This window comes from Elaeis guineensis, chromosome 12 (assembly GCF_000442705.2).
Source record: "Elaeis guineensis isolate ETL-2024a chromosome 12, EG11, whole genome shotgun sequence".
In the NCBI taxonomy this organism is placed as follows: domain Eukaryota; kingdom Viridiplantae; phylum Streptophyta; class Magnoliopsida; order Arecales; family Arecaceae; genus Elaeis; species Elaeis guineensis.
This window is the reverse complement of record NC_026004.2, coordinates 18,353,143-18,373,572: the sequence shown is the minus strand read 5'-3', so window position 1 is coordinate 18,373,572 and position 20,430 is coordinate 18,353,143. Positions and strand designations below refer to the sequence as shown.

Below are 20,430 nucleotides of genomic sequence, written 5' to 3'. Positions count from 1 at the left end.
TCAATCGAAAGGTTAATCACTACACATCTTGTATCATTAGAGGAATGAGATTTTATACAAGGAAGCTTGAGATGCAACGATGGATCCAGAATAGTGGAATTGCTACAATAGGATATAAAGGAGAAGAAGAGATTGATTATTATGGTGTACTGGTAGATATCATAGAACTAAAGTATGGGTCCAGTAATTCTATATTTTTGTTTCAGTGTGAATGGTAGGATTTTAGTAATAAAAAGATCGAGATTCATATCGATTCACAATTTATCAATATAAATCTTGTATGAACATAGTATCAAAATGAGCCGTATATATTAGCAACTCAAGCGAAACAAGTAATATATTTAAAGGATCTAAAGTATCGAGGTAATTGACATATCGTACAAAAAATAACACATAGAGGCGTATATGATATACCAACTCGATTAGAGATAGATGAAATTTTAGATTTACATGAAGAGGAAGCTTTTCAGCAAAAAAAACAAATATTAGTCGAGTTTTTGGTTGATGAAGAACTTATAACGGCACCTTTGAATAGGACTGATCTCCCGTCCAACGAAGTTGAAGCTGATTTTGTATTTAATATGGATGAGTCAGAGGGCGACGATTAGTTCATAAATGACGATGAGATAGAAGATGATACATATATTAATTACTATGATTTGGATGAGGATCTACACATCAAGGAAGATATGAATATTGATGAGTAGATTTTTATTCTTCGTTCAATTTTGTGTTGCAATAATGGTATGCGATATAATTGTATTCATTTGAATGTTATTTGATTTCTATTATTATTATTTAATATTATATTTATTTACATCTCAATTTCTGCAGATACGGCATCAGGAGACAGACGACGACAATCGCATTCATAGTTACCTGCAGATAGCTCGGAGGTTGAGGTGCCTTCACCGATCTCCGTTGCCTCACTGGCTCCAATGTCAGAGGGTCCTGCACTGGCAGGTCCCAGTGAGTCGAGTACGAGTGAGGCAGATCTCAGTGAGGCTGGTTCCAGTGGTATTAATTATTACACTTTATATATAATGAAATTTGATTTTTTTATTTGGATCATACTAACAATTTATTTATTGTTATTTCAGATCAGTCTACATCGATGGTCAGGCGAAGATGAGGTCCATCGAAGAAGCTCACTTTAGAGCGTTGGAGAAGCGAGCACCCGGAATAGCATCTCCGAATCGAGATACCGACTGGCTACACCGGATCCATTAGGGGATGGTGTGAGCCATGGCAGACCGAGTTGGGCATCATATACCGCAGTTATGCCCCCGTGATGCTCTTCGATTGGCATCATGTTGTCCCGACTCAAAGAGAGGTTTTCTACACCCACTTATAGATAAAATAAATTATATTATGAATATTTAATTTGTATAATATTTTTTTAATATTTGTTATTCGTAGGGTATATTTGACATCATCGATTTTGAGGATGATCGTGTGAGGCAAGCGGTCGACACCCATCTATCCTTGCATTTCAAAGATTATCGCCATCACATGCATCAGCATTGGTACAGAGTGGTGCAGGCTCATGGATAGGAGGTAGTGCGGCTGCAGCCCTATAACAGCATCACCATCGACAATTGGACTACTATATGCTAGCATTACGAGGATTTAGCATATCATGTTACACATCTAAATTTTTTTTAGACTTTAATGACGTAATCATTTATTCTTAAATTAAATTTGTTATCTACTAATTTTATTGCTAATTTTACAGAGACGATGTGCCCAGAATGTGACGAATCAGACAAGACAGATCGTGCCACATTGTGGGGGTTCGAGATCGTTTGCTCGCCACATAAAACACATGATAGATATTTTTTAAATTTCTAATTAGGATACATTTATCTAATTATTTAAAATTTTTTTAATTAATTCTCAAATTATAGAGAGATGCTAAGAGTGACGAGCTTTCTGGTAGGATCCATATCTACCAGCAGACCTACCAGCGACAGTCGGGGGAGTGGACGATGGGGAGCCAGGAGCTCTTTGTAAGTTTTTTTAATTATTTTTTCATTCATAATTTGATTTTTATTAAAAAATTAAATAACTCTAATTTTTATTTTCAAGATTGTACGACCGACATGAGATCCCAGCCTACCCCTGAAGGCTCGATTGCACCCATAGATGATGAGATCTGTGATCGGGTACTCGGTACGAGATCCTGTTATGTTAGGAGTTTAGGACATGGGATCACTGCTCCCTCATCCTCATGATCATCTAGGGCTGAGATCTATTCTGCATGCCAGGCTCGACTGATGGAGGTGCAGAGACAGGCTGTCGAGGATCGACAGCAGGCTGCTGAGGATCGACAGTGAGTTCAGGAGTTGGCTGCACGCATCGACGACTATCAGTGCTTCTAGATCCAGATGATGGAGTGGATGATGCAAATGGAGCAGATGATATAGCTGATGAGGCAGCAGCAGGCCGATCCGAGCTCCATCATCGGTCTGAGCTCCGTCGAGTGCTCTCCGTCCCCAGCTCGTTCTCTAGATATCAATATTTGACGGCTTATTGATGTACTTTTTTTATTTCAAATATCTTATAATTTTAATTTAATATAATAAAATAATTAAATTTATTTATCAATTTATTATGTAAATTTTTTATTTTTATTTTTTTAATTTATAAAAAATATTATGCATATAAATTTAAAATATATATTCATAATTTTTTTAAAAAATATTATTAAATTATTAACAATGAAATTATTTTCGATGAAATATTCGTCATAAAAAATATTTTACTAACATAATTTAATTTATCAATAAATATATAATTAACAATGATAGATAATTTTTTATCGTAAATAATTATTAGCGACGTAAATTTTTGTCAGAAATTTTTTTATTTGCGACGAAAGTTTTCGTCGCTAATATTATTTAATTTTATTTATTTTTTATTAAATTAATAGCGATGAATTATTTTCGTTGAAAAAAATGTTATTTGCGACGTAACTTTTTCATCGTTAAAACTTTTAAAAATAATAGCGAAGAAAATAATTTCGTCGCTATTAATTTTTTATTTATCACCAATGGTTTTTTTCATTGCAAATACCTTTTTTTAGATTAAATTTTTTCATCCTCTTTTTTTTTGACGATGAAAAGTATTCATCGCAAATATTTTTTATTAGCAATGATTTTTTTTTTCATCGTAAAATATTATCAACGACAGGATTATTTGCAACAAAAAATTAGCGATGAAATTTTCATCGCTAATATGTATTAGCGATGAAAATCAGTTATTAGCGATGAAAAGTTTTCGTCGCTAATAATCTGTTTTGTTGTAGTGCACTTTTCGTCGCTAATAATCTGTTTTGTTGTAGTGCTCCCATGCTCTCCTATCTACAGAATAAAAACATAAGTTATATGATATATGCTCTATCTATTGGAACCCTAAACAAGGAGAAACAATAACTTGGGATACCATTTCAGAAGATGTATATAAAATGAGTAACTTTCCTAGCTAACACAAGATTCATCTTTCAATCAAAATATGAATATATAAATAACAAGATACAAGTAACCAATTAAACTTTAATCATTGAACTTATGTAGAAGTTGATGTCAAGGTTCTATCTATTCAGAACAAAACTAATAAAAACTTTTTATTAGATCAATGTCACTTATAATCTGAAAGTGAAAAATGTGATTTAGTTGTCTACAAAGTATAAATATAAATCAAGAAAACAGATCAAAATCCATGCATTCCTATTTCATCAGAATTAACCTAGACAACTCAAGTTTTGATATAAAGCACAGCAAGTTTTGATATAAAGCACCCATGCTTGCAAGACCAATAGTTATTAAGAAATGACTGACAGATGTTTAACAACTGAAATTTTTTATTATTAGTATGTCAAGATCAAGGAACTGTTGTGCTAGTTTAAAATATTAGATTTTTGAATATCTTTATGTTAGATCCTCGCTCACTGAAAAGTTAATATTGCACATATATGCTAATCATATTTCTAATTACCTGATTATGGGATTTGTTCTCATTCACATTTCGGGTATGTTTGCTATCTAACTTAAGAACTTGATACAGTAAGCACTTCATGTATGACTTTCTGTGCTGTAATCGACTTACTTCAAAGTTGCCGCTTGACATCCTCATACATGGACTGGCTTTATATGATATGTTTCATTTAACGTGCGAATCTGAATTATGTTTTGCTAGAACCAAAATATTTAGGTAGATTGTCTTTTCAGTCTAGTAGTCTATCATTCTACGTTCATCAATTCCTCACTCTTTGGCCTGTTAAGACCTGCTTCAGTGTCCTAGATTGCTATCTTATGAAATTTTTATATTACAGTGGCATTTGATAAAAGGTTACATATATCTGGAGTTAGTGTGGTAGCTTCACTGAGATAGACGTTTGCACATGTGTGGTTACAACTACTATAGGGTTTATTGATCCTAGTCATGATGACATATAAAATGTAATTACATCATTGAACCAGAAGCATATTTTTTAATATTGGAAAGTTCTGCAATCTACTCATCAAAAACTTGGAGTCAAATTACCATTTAAATTAACTGTAAAGATGGAGAAAGCAATGACAACATAAGCAAAGTTTAAAGAAGCATGATTGGAATTTGTGATTTAGGAAAGTATAACATACAAATTTAGCTATACACCTTGCGTAACTCTTAGAACTTGATATATAAGGCACTAACTGGGATGATCATGTAGCTCTACCAATATTAGAGTATGTCTACCATATAAAATATAAATATGATATATCTTGTATAAATGTTTAGTCGATACTAATAATATATAAAATAAAGAGTAAATATAGATTATACATAATCTGTTCTCTCTCAAAAAATCAATAGTGTACAAGCTTGATCCACTGATGAGGGTATATACATCGGGAGGACACGATGAGCAACTTCCTCCTTTATCATACCCTTCTTTTTATAATCTTTCTTCAATTTAGCCTTATATTCTTCCCATTTACGATTTAGAGGCTTTATTATTTAATCATGGTTCTCGAGAGGCACCACAAACTTAGTCTACAATAAAGTATTAAAAAAATATAAATATTAGATCGAATCAAATGCTATAATCTATATCTAGTTAACATATAGTTTCAATCTATCTTTTGACCTCTACAATCCGTAATAATTCAACTTGTAGAAAGCATACCATTCTATCTAGAATAGTTGATCGAACACAATTAGCACTTCCATGTAACTGATCCTAAGAAACTGGATAATAGACTTTCTGACCTCTTAATGAGCTGTCTCAAATTGTTGCATGTCACTATGACTCTTTCACCCTCACTGAGTTGTCATATGTTTCTAGCTCATATAGTTCCCCATCTCATCCTCACTCATCCTAACCATCTATCAAAAGTACAAAAAACATAACCAAGAGTATTAAATATGCAAAATACAAAAAAATAAATTTAAAATAAAATACTAAAATAAAATAAGCATAGAATTTGTTCAATTAAGTTATCCTGGATCCCTGCAAGTCACCCACAATAATCTCATCATCTCGATCATCAGCAAGAGGCTTATGCCATAGTTCATCAGGCTGCTAAGACTATTGGGGCTCATCCAATTAACTGAAAAATCCAACCTAGAAATACTGGAACTAAATATCTCTGAGATATTTTCAAGGCATAACGTTCCTAACTTGCACATAGTGAATATAATATCAATTAATACAAATTATTTATACACTAATAGAAGAATTACTAATAATAAACATAATTTATTAAATAAAAACATACATCTTAATTATTTTTGTATCAATAGAGTCAAACATCATTTTGTCCTTGAACGGCTATCCTAACCCAATTGGTTGAAATATTTAGATGATCAATCGATACAATATTTAAAGGCATACATTGAGTATAACTCTCCTCATCTTCCAAAACTATTTCTTTTCCTATATCATATAAGTCTTTAGGTTTCGTTTTGACAACAATAGCCCATTCCTTATTTTTTGAGTCTTATACAAAAAATACTTATGGAGCTTGAGATAAAAATATGAATGGATCTTCCTTTAACAAGACATCAGTGTGTATCAATCATGAAAAATTTACTAGTGTGTATCCATTTGTGTCTTGCTTCAAACCTCTTGGTGAGTTTACATCAATCCAATCATATCGAACTAATACTACTTAAAATTTCCATAGTGATTCCACTCGTAAATATTTGTAAGTGCACCATAATAAATTTTTTGGTGTGCTTCCACTATAACTCCACTATTCTGAGTTTTTTTAAATTTTTTATGTTCTTTAGTATGGAATTTAAAACCATTGATGATGAAGCTACTATGTCTCTTGACAATATTATTAGGATCTTGAGCAGTAGCTGTCAACTCATTTGAATAATTGCTCTCCATCATTATTAGTACCCAAAACAATGACATGATTAACTATTAAATAATGCATCATAATTTTAATAGAAATTAACATATATCTACATATATATGTGTGTGTCTAACCTGTTTGAAAAGCCATTCAAGAAATACTTCAACCAACCATCTTTGCTCAAACCTTGAGTTTGGTTGAATGTTATTGTTGATTTATCATTGAACAACTAAAAATTTGCTATATAAAATTAAATCATTGGTCAAGAACATTATGCATGATAGGACAATAATCATATTATAACTACGATAACCTGTAATACTCAGATATTATGTCACTATAAAGTAAGATATATCGATGTGCTTGTGCCAATAATTTTTATCAAGAACAATACTTTCAGTCTTTTCTAAAACTCTCCCACCAAATAAGAACTTATAATTTTCGACATCTTCTACATTCTCATAATTTCTTTGAGGTCAGTTGAACTTTGTTTTTACACCTTCAAGATATCTTGAACAAAATGTCAAATATTTTTCAACAACATATTCTTCTATAATTGAGCCTTTGGGATGAGCTTTATCGCCTACATAATCTTTCAAGTGCACAAGATACCTTTAGAACCCAAAAATATTATAAAATATCAATATAAGTATAACCTTTTTTGGAATAAAAAATTCTAAATTATAATTATAGAGAGTTTGTAGTAGCTTACATTTTAATAGGATACATCTATTTATAGTGCACTAGTCCACCAAGTTTAGCTTTCGTAACTAAGTGAATGATTAGATGAACATAATAGTGAAAAAATTTGGAGAAAAGATCTTTTCTATTTAGCATAGTGTAAGTGCAACACAAGACTTCAATCGATCAAATTTCCAAAGATCAAGGACTTTAGAATATGATAATGACTTAAAAAATGATGACAATTGGAAAATAACTATAACAACTTGTTTCGGCATTAATGATCTTAAAGCCAGTGAAATTATATCTTGTATCAATATATGGCCATCATGACTTTTTATATTTGAAAGTTTTTGTTCTTTTAGATTGACATATCATGAAATGTTTGATGCATACCCATCAGGATTCTTGATATTTTTTAAACTTATCAGCAAAAGATCTTTTTCTTGAGTGGACATTGTATAACATGTAAGGGGCATGTAAAATTTATTACTAGCAAGCACTTTGGGATGAAGTTTCTGTCGGATGCCTATTTCTTTTAAATTAAAATGTGCCTTCATATTTTCTTTGGTCTTCCCATCAAGATTTAATAATATTATAATTAAATTATCATAAATATTCTTCTCTATATGTATCACATTGAGATTATACCGAAGAAGATTATGCTCCCAATAAGGTAAGTCAAAGAAGATGCTTCTTTTATTCTATAATGGTTTAGTAGTACTAGTTGTAGATACTATTGTTGTATCATTATTTTTATATCTACCTATATTTTCATCATATTCGAAGAAATTATTAGCATCCTCAAACACCTCTGTATCTATATTGCTAGTACTGATTTTCTCTAGTAACTCATCATGCATTAAGCTTCCAGCATCCTCCCTTTCTCTTTTTTTTGAAGACTTGGATATCTTACCATAACTATGATTAATGTTATTCATTTGTCTCGTAACATCAGATCCAGAGGGTGGAATAGGAATGAATCCCAAATCTATAGTTTCATCAAACAAATCTTTTTGAAACTAAAATAAATGATTTGCTTCCAACCACTGATGATATCCCATATAGCAAAACTTTCTTCCATGTAAATATGAATGGATTGAATCCCCACATGACGGACATGCAACATGCTCCATAGTACTCTAACCAAATAAATTAGCATATGCACAAAAATCATTGATAGTCCACATAAGAGCTGCTCGTAATTTAAATATTTAGGCAATGGATGCATCAAGTGCATCGATACCCTTCCATAACTGTTTCAATTCCTCTATTAAAGGTTGCAAAAAAATATCAATATCGTTCTTTGGACTTTTATCATCTAGGATAACCATTGACAGAATAGTGAAGCATGTTTCATGTACATCCATGATAGCAAATTATAAGGAATCAAAACAACTGGCCAAGTGCTATAGGTAAAACTTAGAGTCCAAAATGGATTGAAACCATCAATAGCTAAACCCAATCTAATACTACGAATATCAGAGGCAAAATCAGGATGTCTATTATCAAATGCTTTCTATGCTAAATTATCCGCTGGATGTCTCAACATTCCATATCTTTTGTGCGTCCTTCATCATGCCATCTCATTGAAGGAGCTATTTTTGACGATGTATAGATTCTTTTCAATCAAGATATGAGACAAAAGTAATGCAATACTTTGGTCGATTTTTTTTTATGTCATATTGCATCTACGTCATTCAATAGATCATCCTCATCTTCTTTATGCATTATCTATCGTGAAGACCCATACACATAGCATGACTCTTGATCAACATTATCTTCTTGATACAATATATAATCATTCGGATAACTGTGAATCTTCTGGTATCTAAGATTCAATTTCTTTACCAATTTTTTGACTTCATAGGAGGAAGATGACAAAGCAGGGCCATTTAGAAATATATCATTTAATAATTATAACAATATAGTAAAATTCTTGCCAAACTATCCATTCAAATATTTTAAATAAAATAAATATATAAAAAAATATTCAAAAAATTCTTACAATCCAAATATAATTCGTAATCACAATCTTCCAATAAATGGTGATATTGTAATAACCTATCAAAAAAAAAAATCCTCACGCATTGGACACGTGAGGCAAGGAGGCAGAGCCCCTCCTACTTCCTTCTCCATTTTCAACTAAGAGGAGTCCAGGGTTCACAGAACTCCAATGAAGACCTTTAGACTCGGCCTATAAAAAGGCCCCGAGCCCTTCCCTCAAGTATCATCTCACTACAAAAAAAATAGACTATTAGTGACGGCTAATTACCATCGCTAATAGCAGAGTTGCCATCGTTAATATAATTAGCAATGGTATCCCATTGCTAAAATATTATCGAAAATAATATCATCACTAATTATCATTATTAATGATGGTAAAAATTTTATCGCTAATAATTATAATTAGTGACTGCATTAGCAACAACAAAGCCATCGCTAATAATTTAAATTTTTTATTAATTAAAATTTAAAAAAATTTTAGCGACGGTAATATAGTCGCCAATGCCATCACTAATATTTTTTAATTTTTTTAAATACTATTAGTGATGGCATTTGCATCGCTAATATTATCGTTAATAATTTTTTTTATTTTTTTAAAAAATTATAATTAAATATTTTAAAATATTTTTTAATCATAGCAACAAGTAATAATATTTTTTAAAATTTATTATAAATAAAACAATAATTATTTACTACAATCATAAATATAAAATTAATTATATTATATTAAAAATATAAATTATCTAATTTTATAAAGTTATACTGCATCCTTCTCGTCATCTTCTTCTTGCTCTTGTATGTCCTCTCTAGCAACTAATGGATGAGAGCCAAATATCCGAACATCTTGTAATAAAAAAAATAAAATATTATTAATAAATTTTGATGCGAAAATGTATATATCGATATGGAGATATATATTTTGATTCTCAATAGATTATTTCTACATATTTCATTCGATAATACGGAGCTATAGACACCCTCAGTCCATCGATTGGATTGTTAGATTGAATTTTTACCCTCTAAGTCTCCTTCTCAAACTCAAGCCTAAACATATGAAGCTTTTAAATATAAAAATTTAAAATAAGTAAAAAAAATTATAGCTAGACTTATCTGCTGTGATGGTTATGACAATGAGCCTAGCTGATCATGCAGATGCAGATCTTGAGGAATCTCAATGACTGTATCGCGGATGGCATTTCGAAAGTTCTGAGGTTGCTGGCTCCAAAGTCTCCGCACGACCTCCTTCACATGTGCATCACCCCACATCTAGATCGTCGAGGCCTAAGAGAAGTATTGAGCTGTTGGAGGGTTGAAGCTATAGCTGATCCTATGATCTGGCTCCTACTCACCCCTCCGATGGCTCTGAGCCATCCCTCGAGATCAAGGAGGGGCTAAGAGGATGGATCCTTGCCATACCGTAATACAAGATACTCCATATAATTCATCTATACAGTTTAAAATTTTTTTAGTCCATATATATTAGTATATATAAAAACTTAATAAGTGGTATTTTAAGTTATTACTGTGATCTATCAAGATCAAGGATCTAAGGAATCACCAGTCCTCCTAGACTGGTATGAGGCCTCCCATATCTGCAGCTATCCTAGTTCACGATCCAGCTACTGTATCTATAATAAATAAATAATAAAATTAAATTAATTAAAATATGTAATGATTAATTCAATATGAAATTAATTTAAGTGAAGAATTTTTATCAATCTATCGGCCACAATATGTGTGCCAATAGAGCCTCTAGTGTGCTTGATCGGATGCTACTGGGTGGATTGATTCTGCCGTGCCCTCTGCCGCCTACCAGAGTATTCCTCAGTACTCCACTGGTCGCAGAGGGCCTCCCATATGTCCGCGCACCTATATTTAATGATCTGTGTAAGACTTCCAGTCCGATGGTGATTCGGAACTAGAGTGCTCAATGGTAGACTGCTGAAGATTGTATACTCCATCCCGAAACCTCCGCGTGGCCACCTCCTTGAAGGTTCGATGGCCAACCTCCTCATCCTGAGGAGTCTCGAATCGATAGTACCTCTATAAGTAGAAGCAACTATGTATTAATAAATAGAATATAAATCTATTGTAAATTTAAAAATTAAACATCTTCGACTTACCAGAAACATCTCTCAAGCTGCATCACAAGCCTCTGATGGCCAATGGGAGAACTCATTAACCGACCTTGTATTAATCGTCGGATGATCCCAATAACCACACGAGGCACCCCAGGCTTTGTAAATATATTGCAAAATTAATTTTGAATAATAAATATTAGTATCTAAAATAACTAAATTTTAAATATATTTAGTGAAGATATAGTACTTACGAGCGGCTTTGAATATGGACGAGCTTTCTATCCTCCAATCGAGTTGAAGGTGCCACGAGCCGAGCGGATCCTCTACCATATCGTTGACTCTGAGAGTCGAGCACTACTCCGTATGACTGTGGATCACTGGTGACCCCACGGCATCTAAATTTGAGAGTATCAAGATATCATAAAGAATGTTATATTAGATAATAAAGGATAAAATAATATAAAAGAGAATATCTAAAGTATTAGAATTTACCACATGGTATGTGTGCCACAGAATCATGCGAGCTCTCTCCTCGAGAGCTCTCTCCTCGACTGTGATGGCTCTGACCTCTAAAAAATATATATCTATAATCTCTAAAAATAAAAATAAATAGATTCATGGATTAATTACATAATAATGGGTGGCAATATAAGATTTAAAATGATGCAAGATAAGTATGTAGATGTTTGGTACCGTTCAGATATTTGGTATCCTTCAGATGGGTGGTAATGCAAGACAAGTATTTAAAATGAGTCAGAGGTCTAAAAGTTCATCACAAGTGAAGAGCACTACTCATCGGCCTCTTCAGATGTTTGGTACCTTTTGGATTTTTCTTATGATTCTTCTTTTTCTTTTACTTCTTCATCTTCTTCCTCTTCTTCTCCTTCTTGGATAGGATTGTCTTTTAAAATAAACTCAAAATGATCTATCTCCTCATGTTGGCCATCACGTAGGAGAAAATCTGGAACATCCAACTCTGCATCTATGAAAGACTGATGAACTCCAGATGTTTCATCCTCCTGAAAGTATTTTGGTAAATAAGGCTCTTCTTCTTCTTCTTCGACCACATAATGAACGGTCCAAAACTTAATTTCGTATACAATTCACCATTCTTTCCTTTCTCTCTCCCTTGATCGGAAAGGAGTATAATATACTTGAATAGCTTGTTAGGCTAGCACAAAGGGATCATTGACGTATGCTTTTGATCAATATTTGATTTCAATAAGCCCATGCCGTAAATCAACCTTCATACAATTATCGGTATCAAACCATCGGTACTTAAATTAAATGACACTATTTTACCTCTAATGTAGGTCAACTTGATCACTTCTTCGAGCATTTCATAGTAGTCACTTCCGCCTCTATCCACCAACTGTCCTTTATACACATATCGCTGTTTACTGTACTCTTATGGTATCTATATTGCTACGTATGAAATTTGAAACTATTTACATTATAGCCATTATGACATGTCACATACTTTGTTGGTCTGTAACTTAATGGTTTGAGCTTCTTAGGTATAGATTCGCCCCTTTGCATGATCTACATATTATAAAAAATAAATTAAAAAAAATTTAAAATAAATAAAATGACAATGATAGCTTACCAGTTAATAAAACTAATTTGCAAAGTTCTGTGAGCGTTGAGTGAAAATTTCTTTCCACTTATCATCGGGTTGTCCTATCTCAATATCTCATCATATTGCCTATACATGCATAAGATAAGTATAGGATGATAAGTGATTAAAAAGTTGAGATTATGATGGATACTTACTCAATATATGGATCGACCTCCATGCAGTTTATCAAAACATATATCTCTACCTGTCTGAGCTCTCTATCAGTTAATATTCGATGAACCTCGTGCTCAAATTCACGAGTGGGATAAGCAAATATTAAGATCTTTGCCTCTGATCTCTCACCACCATCATCATTTCGATCCATTTAAGTCAGCTTTGTCTGCACACTGGAGTTAAAATAGTATCAACTGAAATTAAAAATTTCTTCAATTATGTAAGCCTCCATAATAGAACCTTCGACTCTGATCTTATTTTTTACTTTCTTCTTGAGATTATGCATGTATCTTTCAAATGAATACATCCACTTATGCTACACTGGTCCCCTAACCCTAGCTTCATATGCCAAATGAATTATAAGGTACTCCATAGAGTCAAAGAAACTAAGAGAGAATATCTTCTCCAACTTGCATAAAATCTTTATACTGCTAGCCTCAAGACTGAAGATGTGGTTGGTGGATAGTTCGATAGCACAAATATCTTTGAAGAAAAGATTAAGCTCGATCCAAGAACTCCATATACGATTGAAAAGAAGATCACGCCAAGCTAATAGAAGTAATCATTGCATAAAGATATAGCAATCATGACTCTTTAGCCCATACAACCCGCAATCTTTGATATTGATGTACCGAGCTAGATTACTTGCATAACTATTTAAAAATTTAAGATTTTTGCACCATTCATATACATCCTTCAATTGCTCCATCATTAAGGTATAAGTTGTTTTTGACTTCAGAAATTTTTTTGGAGACACCTCAACCAGCTCTAATAGAGGACGCTTGCATATGTTCTTCATATCTGCTCGGACCATGGGGTTATCCTTTGTCTTGCCCTTAATAGTGTAAAAAATAAGTTGAAGATATTCTTCTTAATATGCATGATGTCCAAGTTCTGACGGATTAAATTGGTGGACCAATACAGTAATTTTCAAAAGATATTGTGCTTCACCCAGTTATGAGTTCTATCGAAATCCGAAATTTCTACTTGTCAAATAGTATGCCAAGCTAGACTTCATCCACTTGAGATACCCTCTGAAATACTTTCATGCCACTGAGTCATGGGGGTGCTTTATTCTTTTCTATTTTATTCCTCCTGAAACTATCCCGCTACTTTCAAAAAAGATGATGTTCGGAGAGAAATTGATGATGACAATTAAACCAGCAGGATTTATGATTATACTCAAGTTGAAATATTTTTATATTCTCCATATAATAGGGACATACTAGCTTTCCATGAATGCTCCATCCTGACAGCATCCCATAAGCAAAAAATTACTAATGGTCCACATCAATGCAGTCTTCATTATAAAATTCTACTTCTTCGATACATCAAATGTATGTATGCCATCAGACCATAAGAATTTTAGCTCATCAACAAGAGGCCATAGATATACATCCATGCTTCTACCAAGGTATCATAGTCTAAGAATGATTAATGTAAGAAAGATGTTATATTTTATCATACACATCTCAGATGGCAGATTGTATGAAATAATAAAGACTAGCCAACATGAATAAGAGCCCGTTGCATGACTGAACAATGTAAATTCATTCGTAGACAGATCCAGTTGGATATTGCATGATTTCTGAGAAAATAAAGGGTGGCAAGTATCAAATTTCTTTCCTATCTCACCGCTCGATGAATGAGTCATCATATCAATGTACTTGTGAATTTTTTCTTTGTGTCATCTCATTTGTTTGATAGTACTCTTGGACAAGTAGAGCCTTCGAAGTCTAGGAGTGAGAGGAAGATATCGAAGAACCTTATATGGTATGTCCTTTTGATTTCTATCCTCTTGCCTCGACTTAAATTAGCTTTCACTGCATATGTCACATGAGCTGTTTAGTTAGTCCTCTTTGTAGAAAAGCATGCAATCATTACGGTATGCATCTATCTTCTCATATCCTATGCCTAATATTTTTGTCATTTTTTTTTTAAGCATAGAAGCTCTCAACAAGCTTCTCATTCTTTGATAGTATTTTTTTTATTATTGCTACCATCCTATCATAATAATTGACCGTCATATTAAACTCGACCTTCCAATTCAACAACTCTTACACACCTGATAATATAGTATGTGTTTCACATCCTGGCCATAGTGGTTCATCAGCATCTTTTGGCATATGATAGAAATAGCCACTGCCAGCATCTACATCGTCTTTCATATTTCAGTCAAATTTAGGACCAGTCGCATTTATAACCATGTCTACCATTCTGTCTGTGACTCTATCCTGCTGACTTCTAACCCTTGAAATTATCTCCCATGTCTCCCCATATAGGTACCAATGCTTGTAGTTTGGCATAAATCCACTCCCATATAAATGGGCAATTATTGTATCCCTATCGAGTATTTCTTTATTGACACATCTCTTACAAGGACAACGAGCCCATCTTTGAACTAAGAGTGCAGCATTCTCAAAAGCATAATCACATAAGTACTTGACATCCTCTTTATATTCAATAGAAATCATCCCATCGACTACTCAATGGCCCATCTAACTACGGTCTATAGCACACTATTTAAGGATTCTGCATAGATAAATACAAGATAAAATGCTTACCAAATATTTTATCACTTAAAATGGATTACATAATAAATGCATCTTATCATCAACTAATAGGTATAGAAGATCATATCCCATTCAAAAATTATATTAATTCTATAGATTAATTATAATAATCAAATGATATGTAATAGATATCAAAAAAAATTTTGACAGTATTTTTTCTTATTTCTCTCCACACGACTGAAGATGTGTGAGAAGAACTAAAGGACAATGCTATCTAAAATTTCTCTTGAACCCTCAACATACCATTTGATTACTATAATTATCTATAAAATTAATTATAATTCTCAAACTGTCTAAACTAGACAGTCAATTGATCAATATACATAATTCTCTGATCCATACAAAAATATATAAATATATAGATGCTGTATAATATATACATTAATCAAAAGATGGATTTATCATTATATGTGATGTAATATTTTTAAAATTTTTAAAATACTAAATTTTTAAGTAAAAGACATCATTGAAAATGAGAACAGTCGGGACGTGTGTCCCACGCATGCGGACTTGGAGCGTACTAGATGACTCGACTGTATGAGCACACCAGCATAGCATCCAGGCAAATTTCAGTCTGGAGATTTTAAAGTATCGAGTGAGATTGTAAATAGGACTGAAAACAGATCGAGCTGGGCCAGACCACACCCCTCCTTGAGTTCGATCCAAAAAAATTTTTGGATTTCAGGCCGAACCTAGGGTCTAGAATCTAATCATCGAGCTGCTTTGACCACCATCGGAGTAGATGAGTGGGCCACAACCGATCCACCGATGGTGGCGTCTGACCTCCAACCCCTACCGTCGAAGGTAGTAGGACTACTCTCATTGGAGAGCTTTCCAGAGTGATTCCACCTCTCAAGAATAATATTAATTTTAATAATATTATTAATAATATGATTAAAATTAATAATATTATTAATTTAAATTAATTAAATATTATTTATTTAAAATTAATTTAACTAAATCTAATTTAATATTATTAATTTAATTTAAATATTAAATATAACTTAACTAAATCTTATAAATATTAATTTAAATATATTAAAAAATTTAAACAACAGTATTTGACGACTGCTATGGAGTCGTCGCCGCTGCCATCGCTAATACTCACCAAATCCATGAAGACGACGGCACGAAGGTGGCATTGCATGGTAGGAGAAAAAGTAAGGGGAGGAAAGAGGAAGGTGGAGGGAAGAAGGGGGGAGGCGGGCTAGGGGCTCGGGGAGGTGGGTTTGAGGCTCGGGGAGGCGGCCGAAAGGAGGCAGATCGGGGGCTTAGGGAGGCAAGTGAGGGGAGTTGGGCTGGGGGCTCAGAGAGGTGGGCTGGGTGCTCGAGGCTCGAGGAGGCGGTCGGAGAGCTCACGAAAGCTGAATCCGACGGTGGGGGAAAGAGAAGGATAGGAGGCAATCGGAGGCTCATGGAGGTGGTCTGAGCCTCGAGAAAGCGGGATCCGATAGCCGAGGGCTCGAAGCGGCGATCGGGATTTCGGAGAAGCATAAGGATGGCAAAATCAACTCGACTCGATGGATATGTATCCTATCTAAATTCGATCAAACTTGAAAAATAGGATTTGACCAGATTTGGATTCGGATTTGAAAAAATTCGAAAACTGTAGAATGGGAATGAGTAGGGTTTGGGTAGTGCTATTTTCTATCCAAATCCGAATCCAAACCTATGAGTATGGATAATATCCGAATCCGAACCTATGAGTACGGATAATATCTGAATCCATACTCGAATATATATATATATATATATATATATATATATATATATATATATATATATATATATATGATCTATCTCTATATATAAATATTCAATTTATAGTTAATATGATAATTATATTAGTTTCATCAACTATTGAATTGTATTTGTATATTTTTTTCTTTATTCTCATTATCTTTTAGTATCTCAAGCTTCTTTTTCACTTAATAAATTTTATTGTAGAATAAGATAATTAATATTTTTATATCCTAAAATATTATAATTTTAATTTTTTTATCTTTTTGAACACGTCCTAATAGAGATAGTCTTGCTTTATTTAAAAATAATGCCCTTCCATCTTTATAAAATGAAGAATATAAACTTATTCAAAATACCAATAATAATAGTAATAATTATTTTTTTATTTTCTTCATCGTGATTTTTTCTTCAAACAGATAATTTCAATTCATCTCATGATAGTGATTCATCTTTAATTTATCCCATAAAAATTAAGTTTATAATAAAATAATACATCAAATGTATGTCAACTAAGCCAATAAAGTAATTGAATCTAATAAATAACTATTTCTACACTTTATAATTATTAACATATATTTTATAATAAAAATAATTAGTAGCTTTGGTTCTAAAGTAAAAAATTGAAAGTAAAATATTCTCATCACGTATTGCAGCAAAGTAACTTGTGGATTTGCAGTTGTCACTTCGTGAAATTATTTGAAAGTTTGATATTTAAGTTTACTACTTTTTCAGTATTATACTGAATTTTCATGGATAAAATAATAGACTTAATGATTTTATTCTATGTTGAATTATAATTCTATTTCTATAATTAATTTCCATAAATCTGAACTTATAAATTGTGTTCTATGTTGAATTGGTAACTCTATTTTGGTTGATAATATGCATAAAATTATTTTGATTATTTATTTTTTTGAGTATGGGATGTGTATGGGGTGGGTATGGATTGGGTATGGAAAAATGGGTTATCCATGGGTATCTCCGAATCCATTGGATATGGGGATAGATATCTTTTTTCTTATCTGATCGATCGACTATTAGGTAGGGTTTGGATATAGGGTATTAAGTTTGGGTTTGAGGATGGATAGTACAATATCCTACCGAAATCCTACCCTTTGCCATCCCGAAGTGGGATCTGATGGTGGGGAAAAAATTGGAAAAAAAAAAGCTGGGCAGCATTAAAGAATTAATGCGCTACGTGCCCCAATATTATTGGACGGTGTGCTAGTATTGCACCACATATGGTGCACAAAGAATTAATCGCTAGCTAGCTTAATAGTAATCACATACTATTCTATACTCTTCATTTTTGTGTGATAGTTTTGTGGTTGAAGCATAATATTAATAGAAATCTAAGCATTTTAGCACCACCTTGTTTAATGCTTTATTTTTCTTTATTAACTTGTATTGTCGTGTACTAAAATTTTGATTTTTTTTTTCCAACTTGTTCAGTTGGTTGCTTAGTTATAGTAGTAGGTTATACTATCAATCAGCTTGCTTGTAATCAGTTGATTGTTCTTTTTATTGTCTTGCTAAAGCTTTGATTTGTATAATTTCAATGTAGTATACTTTTGAAAACAAGAAGTTAGACTTTGTTAGTCAAACCGAATCTACTGAGGGTGGAGAAACTACCGATGGTAGTAAGCAAATACAGCCTATTCCATGTGATTGGGATATTTGGGTGGATGTATTTGGAGAAAAGAAGGGGAGAGTCTTTGGACTTGGTTCTATAGGTAGAAGTTTAAAACAGTTCTCTTCCAAGTAATCATCAACCATTACATCTGATGATTATATTAAGATAAAGAGCTAAGTTCATGCCTTAACTACATCATTACAACAAGAGCAATGTAAGAAAGAGGAAATCAAAACTTAGCTGGCCGAGACTAATAAGATTAGAATATTTGATGGAACATCTAGGATTCCAAGCAGGATCTTCTTGTCATGCATCAACTCCATCTCAACATGCAGAAGATGATGATCATGACGATGATGATGATGATTAATATGATGATGGTTATGATCACATATAGGATAAATGTATATGAATTACAACTTACAGACTACTTACATTAGGAATTTTATGTAATCTTTGTTTGTGAATTAGAACTACTTAATTAACAAATTTTTAGCATATTTCGAATGTATGTGATCAAGACTTTTTTATATTTATCAGTTTTATATTGATTAAAGTATTTTAGAATTTTATTATACATATTAAAAGTCATTTTCAAAAGCAATTCAAAGTCAAAATACTGTTAATTATAATTGGATATTGAAAAATTTTCATGAGGATTTCTCCACAAAATTTTGTTAGCTGCAGACTTTCATAAAAAATTTTATGTACAACTCAAGCAACTTAATAAATTTTTTCTGTAGAATACCTTGTGACTTATATTTTTAGAGATTTTTCTACGAACACTACCTATGGATTTTTCTACAAAATAATTTTCTACAGATTTAGCTGTTGATTTTACAAGCAATTCCAAAAAAATATTTTCTTGTGAATATTTTTTGTAAATTTTTTTACGAATATTTTTTCTGCAAATTTTTTACTGAAGCTTTCAATCTTGCAATGCTCAATTCTTACAGATTTTTCTGTGATTTTCAATTGCTGCGGATTTTTTTGCATATATTTCTTGCAGCTTTTTCTGCAACTAATTTTTTTGTAGAGTTTCCTGCAGATTTTTTTGTAAATTATTTTCCTGCAGATTTTTTTATGAAATATTTTTTGAGAATTTTTCTACAAATTATGTTCCTGCGGATTTTTCTATGAAAATTTCTTAAGAATTTTTCTGTGACTTATTTCCTGCAGAAATTTCTTAAGAATTTTTCTACGACTTATTTTTTATGGATTTTGTTGGGACTTTATCCAGAGATTTTGCTAGAAAAAAGGTCATAGGAAGTTTCTTGTAGATTTTTCCACAGATAAATTTTTAGAAAAATTTCTTTTCAGCTCTCTTCTTTGTGAAAAATTTTCTGCGGATTTTATCCATTACCTATGGAAAAATTCATAAAAAAATTTCTACAGATTCGTAAAATCCACAGAAAATATTATCCATGAGCGTATTTTCTATGAAATTTTTTTTTGTAGCAAAATTCATCGGAAATGCCATTTCCTGTGAATGTTTAGCTAAAATCCACAAGAAATGAGAACTGTTCTTGTAGTGAGGCCGCAGGATTGGACCGGGCCATGGGCTGGGGGTGTA

General features: G+C 32.4%; 2 pseudogenes; both read right to left on the bottom strand.

The window, feature by feature from the left end:
- Positions 1 to 16,975, bottom strand: part of LOC140852820 (uncharacterized) — a 37,594-nt pseudogene extending 20,619 nt beyond the window's left edge.
- LOC140852899 (uncharacterized) lies at positions 6,000 to 6,795 on the bottom strand (annotated as a pseudogene).
- Positions 16,976 to 20,430: the final 3,455 nt, after the last annotated feature.